At 42.8% G+C, this 6613-nt stretch overlaps 1 pseudogene; it reads left to right on the forward strand.

The window, feature by feature from the left end:
- The first annotated feature begins 340 nt into the window (after window positions 1–340).
- LOC136452045 (CMP-sialic acid transporter 5-like) lies at window positions 341–4096 on the forward strand (annotated as a pseudogene).
- Window positions 4097–6613: the final 2517 nt, after the last annotated feature.

The raw sequence follows: 6613 nt of genomic DNA on the forward strand, positions 1-6613 counted from the left end.
ACCCTAGCTGCCTCTTCCTCCGTCGGCGGCGGCGTCGACGAAACTCGGCGCCTGGATCTGGCGGTACCTCACCCTCTTCTTGTCCTACCCCGACACGGGCCGCCCCCAAAGCGGCGGCGGGCGTCCTCTTCTTCTCCTCCCCCGACGCTGGTGGCTCCGGAACACCCGCCTTCCTGTCGCGTCCCCTCTTCCTCCCCCACCTTCCTCTCTTCTCCCCTTCACCCCTTTCTGGCTTTTCTCTCCTCCCCGCATCCCCGACTCCTGCCCGAATTTGAGATCCCAGAGGCAGCTTCCCAAGGGAACCCCCCCCCCCCCCCCCCCCCCCCCCCCCCCCCCCCCCCCGAAACCCGGCCGGACCAAGCCCTGTTCGCCGTGAGCGCGGTGCCCAGGCCGGGCCAGATCTGCAAGATCCGCACCGACACCGCTACGCCTATCACGAGGTACAGAGGCCAAGCTGAACCCCTCGGATCTGCTCGCTTAGGCAGTCCTCTCCGATGTATTGCCGCTGATTTGCTGAAAATGGCGTGGTCGCTGTAGGTGGATGCTCTCGTGATCTCTCGGAGGCCGCGGGGATTGAGCGGCATCTCGGCAGAGGCTTGGCTTGCGTAGCTGGCTGCCTGCCGAGATGCAGCGGAACGGGGTGGTGGAATGCAGCGTTTGCCGCTCCCGGGTGGTGGTGCCGAGCCCCCATAGCGTGTCCAGGGCATACGACAAGCACCGCAGCAAGATGTCGTCCAAGTTTCGCGCGCTCAACGTCTTCCTCGTCGTCGGTGACTGCATCCTTGTTGGTCTCCAGGTGTGTGCGCGCCTAAACGCTTCATTTTCAGTCCCAAGCACAGGAGACCTTTGCACGATCAGTGTTTGAGTGAAATGGCCTCACGGATTTGGTATAGAAGTAATGCTTTTACTAGTGCTGATGCCTCGCATGCTTGACATGGCCCTTTGTTGTAGTGTTACGTTCACCTGAATAGCAAATGATTGGCCTTGGGGCGTTATGCTAATGTTTGACTTGGTTTATGCAGCCCATCCTAGTGTTCATGTCAAAGGTTGATGGGAAGTTTCAGTTCAGTCCTGTCAGTGTTAACTTTCTGACGGAGGTTATGAAAGGCATCTTTGCTATTGTGATGCTCATAATTCAGGTTTGGGCCTTGTTTAGATCACCTCCAAATTCCAAGTTTTTTCACTCTCTCTCCATCACATCAATTTTTAGCCGCTTGCATGGAGCATTAAATGTAGGTAAAAAAATAACTAATTGCACAGTTTAGTTGGAAATCACGAGATGAATCTTTTGAGCTTAGTTGATCCACGATTGGACAATATTTACCAAATAAGACGAAAGCGCTACTATTCATCGGGTTGCAATTTTTTACAATCTAAACAAGACCTTGTTCTTGTTACTTGCTTGCTGATGTTTTCCCTTTTTGCAAGCATTCTGACTCGAGCTGACTTTAGAAATGAAAAGTGATCCATTTTGCGTGAGCTATTTTCACATGTTAGTCTGATAACATCTATGATCTCCTAATAAGCAGCCCACTGAGAACTCTTATGATCTTTCAAAAAAAAAATTTGAGAACTCTTATGATTTGTGGTTCTGGAGTAAGGATCAGAGGACTAAGTGTTTACACGCAAAAGGAAATGGGAAAAAAGGGTTTGTCGAACAAAACATGAAGCCATCTTTCCTAGCAGTTAATGCCTTCTAAAATGTGGAGTGGCACTCTTGCTTGGTCAGTCCAAGTAAGCTGTTTTCCGTGTGCGCAGATTAGCTTAGGATTTTGTTAGTATTCCTCCACACTGCGGATTTTCATGGTGTCTGGTGGATGTACCGAATTACAGTTACTCTGCAGTGTTTTCTCTTTAGTTTGTAGTAAGTAGTATTATGTTCATAATTTCTTAGCTGTTAACCTTTTTTTGCTTTGTTGTTCCAATGTGACAGTCTAGAAAGCAACAGGTTGGAGAAAAGCCACTTTTGGCACGTTCAACCTTCATACAGGTGATTTATCTACCACAAGATATATTGTACTTTGCTATGTACTGTTGCTCCGTATTTAATTTTTGCTACATTGTCTGATTATTTGGAAGGGCAGGGCTGGTGCAGTGGTGAGAGCTGTTTCACTGAGTCACCAGGTCGTGGGTTCGAAGTACTGGGTCTCCGGCTTGCCTCGGTTTTTCCCTTCCCCAGACCTCACTCATATGTGAGCCTCTGGCGCTAGGTCTGCCCTACATTGTCTGATTATTTGATCATTCACTATTTGGTTTTGTAGGCAGCCCGTAATTTTGTATGGTGGTACCCTCATGCTTAACAAGTTGTACCAACAAAAAGGATATGCATAACGAACTGCATAGCTCATAAAAGCTGACTTATTTTGTGTAGAACATTAGAATTTAAAGTATTTACTAATGGTTAGTAGGGGGGCGGGGGGAATGTGAATGTCCCTTTCCCTGAGTCAAACACGATAGGTATGTTGTCTGCCTTATGTTTATGATGATGACATTGTCCTGTCTTTTTGCAGGGCCAGAAAGTTTTAATATTCTTCGAGGGCATTCAAGGGCCACAATGTTTCTCATATGTAATAATGCTGCACAAGGCATTCTATCTTCATTCTTCTTTAAGTATGCAGGTAATGTTTTTTTGACATTTGCTCTTTATTATTATTGCAATTATCACATCTATTGTCTAACTGAAATACACTGCAGACACAATTTTAAAGAAGTGTTCGTCAACTGTTGCCACAATATTTACTGTCCTGGCTTCTGCTGCATTCTTGGGGCATACCTTGACCATTAATTTTCTCCTGGGCATATCAGTGGTGTTTATTTCAGTGCACCAGGTAAACTGACCTTTTTTTATTACTTTTTTTTTGTTGAACAACCATTGTTGTATTTCATGTATCTTTCTGTCATTTCTCCTTAGTTCTTCTCTCCACTTGCTAAAGTCAAAGATGACAAACCAGCTGACTTAATAGAGTTGGAAGATACCCAAAATCACCGGTAAGTTTTTATCTCGCTTCAAATGGTATTAACAAATTACTCCAATACTTGATTTAGGTTTCACTTAGCATTGGCCTTTGAAGAAGTGTTGTTTTGCACTATGTCCATGATCTCCATCTAGACTTTTATAGCTTTGGCATGTGCTTTGGGATGCCTGTTAATGTTGTTGTAGAAATAGCAGGCTGTTTATTAAGTTTCTTTTGACATGTGGCCTCATGTGGTGCATATTTTTCACAGGTCATCTGAATCTTCTTTTGTAAATATGACTGCTGGTGCGCTGATGATGTGAGTATCTCAGTTTCCATTTTAGAATAGATGTGTCATTTTAGAGGCTACATCTAATTTGGCTTTCATTTCAGGTGAGCCATCGGATTGGAACTGATGAGAGGCAACCGCTGTTGCCTACATGAACTAGTTTCTTGAGGTATACATAGATTCTTGTAGCCATATTTCTATTGTGTTGCCCAGTTAACAGTTTGACATGGTAAATAGCTATATGCACGCAGTTTGCCAATTCAGTAAGGTGTATGATTATAGATATTTTACACAAGATAAATCGTGATTTTTTAGTGGATATTTGTCTGTGACAGTTCATTTTTTATAGCAATTTACGAAAACAGATTGTTGCAAATTGATGGTAGAGGCACCAAATGCTGATCCATAGGCTCACATTGTTTTGGATATATGCTTGAAGATGAAAATAATCTGGTTAGCTGTACCTATTAGCTCGACATAGGTTGGCAGCTGTGGGCTAAAATATAAGATTTTGATTTCCACATGGGTTCTATATTTCTATGTGCAGTTGTGGGCTAAAATATAAGATGGAGTCAGAAGTACACTTGATGCAGAAGCCAGTACATGACACTTCCTCAACAGTTTGCTTTACTTCCTAGGGAGTTGCTTGCATTCAAATATGAAAGTGTGACATAGAAAATCACATTTAATTTGTGAAATTTCAGTAACGGTAAATTTCTGTTGGATCTATGTGAAATATGTAACTTTGTACCTACTAGACACCAGTGGCATCGGTGTTACTGCCTAACTGTACTGTATCGTTACGAAAAAAAATGCCATTCATTTTAAATCATTTTCTCCATGTATATTACAATTTACAACTAATGTTACCATCATGTATTTTTTTAGAGCTTTAGGCCTTTGCCCGTCTTAGCATTAAACAAAGACAATAGCATTCAATTACAGCATTCAGGTGGATCTACCCTCATGTATTCTGTTTGGTTGGTATTTTCAGATTTGTTGCTGCCTAATATTTGGCTTTAATTTCTAACCCTACCTTGGTGAGTTATTTTTCTATATAGTGCATAGCCCTGTATTGGATTGAATAGATGTGCTGGCTTTGCTACTGCATTACTCTTTCTTTTTCTTTTTAATGAAATGATACGCAACTCTCCTACGTGCTCGAGAAAGAAATATATGCTCCACCGTATAAATTGGAAGTTGTATAAATTTAAGTGTAAGTTTGGAAGGTGTATAAGCTCTCTCTGGTCCTAATTGAACATATAACTTTGGTCTGTCCAAATGAGTTCATAATTTAGAGCTTCTCGCTTTCTGACAAAGAGTACGGAAATAAGCATCGCACAAACCATTGAATAATCGGCAGACTCAGGTGGGTTACCAAAACCTTTTGTTTTACATTTGTTTTTTTACTATTTAGCTTGGATAAAAAATGTTAAAAAAAGTTAGTACAGATAGGTGATAGGCATGACTAAGTTTGAGACGGTCAATAGGGCATCAGTATAAGTATTTGTCGCTTTTCCAGGTGGAGCAGCATTCTAGGAATCTCAGAGCTACCTTGTGACAAATTCAGGGAATTGTGTATTGTGTAGATATCAGAGACACCAGCACAAAAGAAAATATTAGAATAGTTATTCTGAAACAATGATAAGATTGCATGGGATATACATACATGCTAACAAGTATTATTGGGGGCAACGAGATTGGAAAACTACCTTCTAGATGAAAAATGACCTTATGAAGAAGCAAAGCCGTGACTTGTACTGATCTTCTGAGACGTTTTCTTTTCATTATTCCCATTAACCTCAAAGTATGGGAGGACACGGTGGTAGCAGGCATATAACCATACAAATGCATTATCGCTGCCATATATATGGTCTAAGTACTACCACCTAAAACGGTTCCACATAGAATGATACCCCACGGTAGAGTGAGTAAAAGTAGAATTGCATATTACAGGCACCATAGTATCCCTCGTAAATGTTAAAGTGCAGCCTATACGAACTTTATTTAGTTATTACTGACAAGGAACTCACATGGATACCCAGCACTGATACTATGCTAGGTATGTAAAAACTTATCCACAATGACAATTGCAAACGACCTCGCATCACAATATAGCTGGTATAGGAATTGCGCCGCTATTTATTTGGTGCATGTAAGAAATAACTTAATTATGCATAGTCAAGTTGTGGACAGGCCCTATGCCCTCGAAATTTGAATAAATCCGCGAAGCTTGAATATTTATTCAACTTTTCTTATTTCAACAAATATCTCAGGGCCTCTCATAGGGTAGCGGGCGCATTACAAGGATATACAATATGATTGATGCCACCATAGTAGGAGTTAGGATAGCAAAGATGGTCATGGTGAGCTCATCTTCATCTAAGCACATCTTGAGAGTGTCGGCTTCTTGCTTCTAACAATGTACTTCGGCTCCTGCTTGGTGTTTTCTTCGATAGTCTCCAGCTTGCGGCATTTATCTCAGGCTTCTTCTTAAAATGTTGAAATAGGTTGGTATTTGAATAGGGGGCTTATGCAGGTGATTAGTGTTGAGTGTGGAGTGTCTTGTTGTGAAGGGGGAGCTGGGGGGCGTTTTATAGGTGATTGACGGTGGGTTTAGAGGGTGGGTGCGCGCCATTATTGGCGGCACTGAGCAGCATCAGGGGCTGAGGAAATCAGGTTTGTGGGGGACAACAGCGACATCATCGGGCCAATGGAGGTGACATCACGAGTGGTGTCGTGGGGCGGTGGTGCGACGTGCGGTGGGTGGCGGTGCAGAAGAGACAACGGTGTGACGCTGAGAGGACGGCACCAGTGTGCGAGAAAAGGAGCACGGGTGAGTGGCCACTGGCGGTGCGCGTGGCTTTAATTTGCATGCGGTTTTAGGTCAAACATACAACTTAAAAATGAAAGCCTACACTATGTTAGTGGGAGGTCTTTAATTTGTGAAAAAGCGGCTTTAATTTGTTACCTCCTTTACGATTCATTTCCAATCATAGCTGGTCTGCTTGCATCTGAACGCTTGCTTTTCTTGTAACCCGTTTGATTTTTGCCTCGAGAACCCTAAGTAGATCTAACGAGGTCTAAGGGTAAATTGACATAACAAACACAACGGATAGAGCAAAATGCACGTCCAAAATGCCCTTATACGAGTACAACATATAGACACTCCATCTCCCATTCTCGACACATCATTTGGCTCCTACGACCCGACGATTCTTAACATCGACGGATGAAATACAATGGAAAGATTACAACACAAGAGGATGGCGATGAAAAACACTACTAACTATGGGTACATGTCCCCTAGGACAACTCATCTACTTCGTCAGACCAAACGGCTTCATTCCCGGACTCGGTTGGTTCTTCT

Source organism: Miscanthus floridulus, chromosome 5 (genome assembly GCF_019320115.1).
Source record: "Miscanthus floridulus cultivar M001 chromosome 5, ASM1932011v1, whole genome shotgun sequence".
Classification (NCBI taxonomy): Eukaryota; Viridiplantae; Streptophyta; class Magnoliopsida; order Poales; family Poaceae; genus Miscanthus; species Miscanthus floridulus.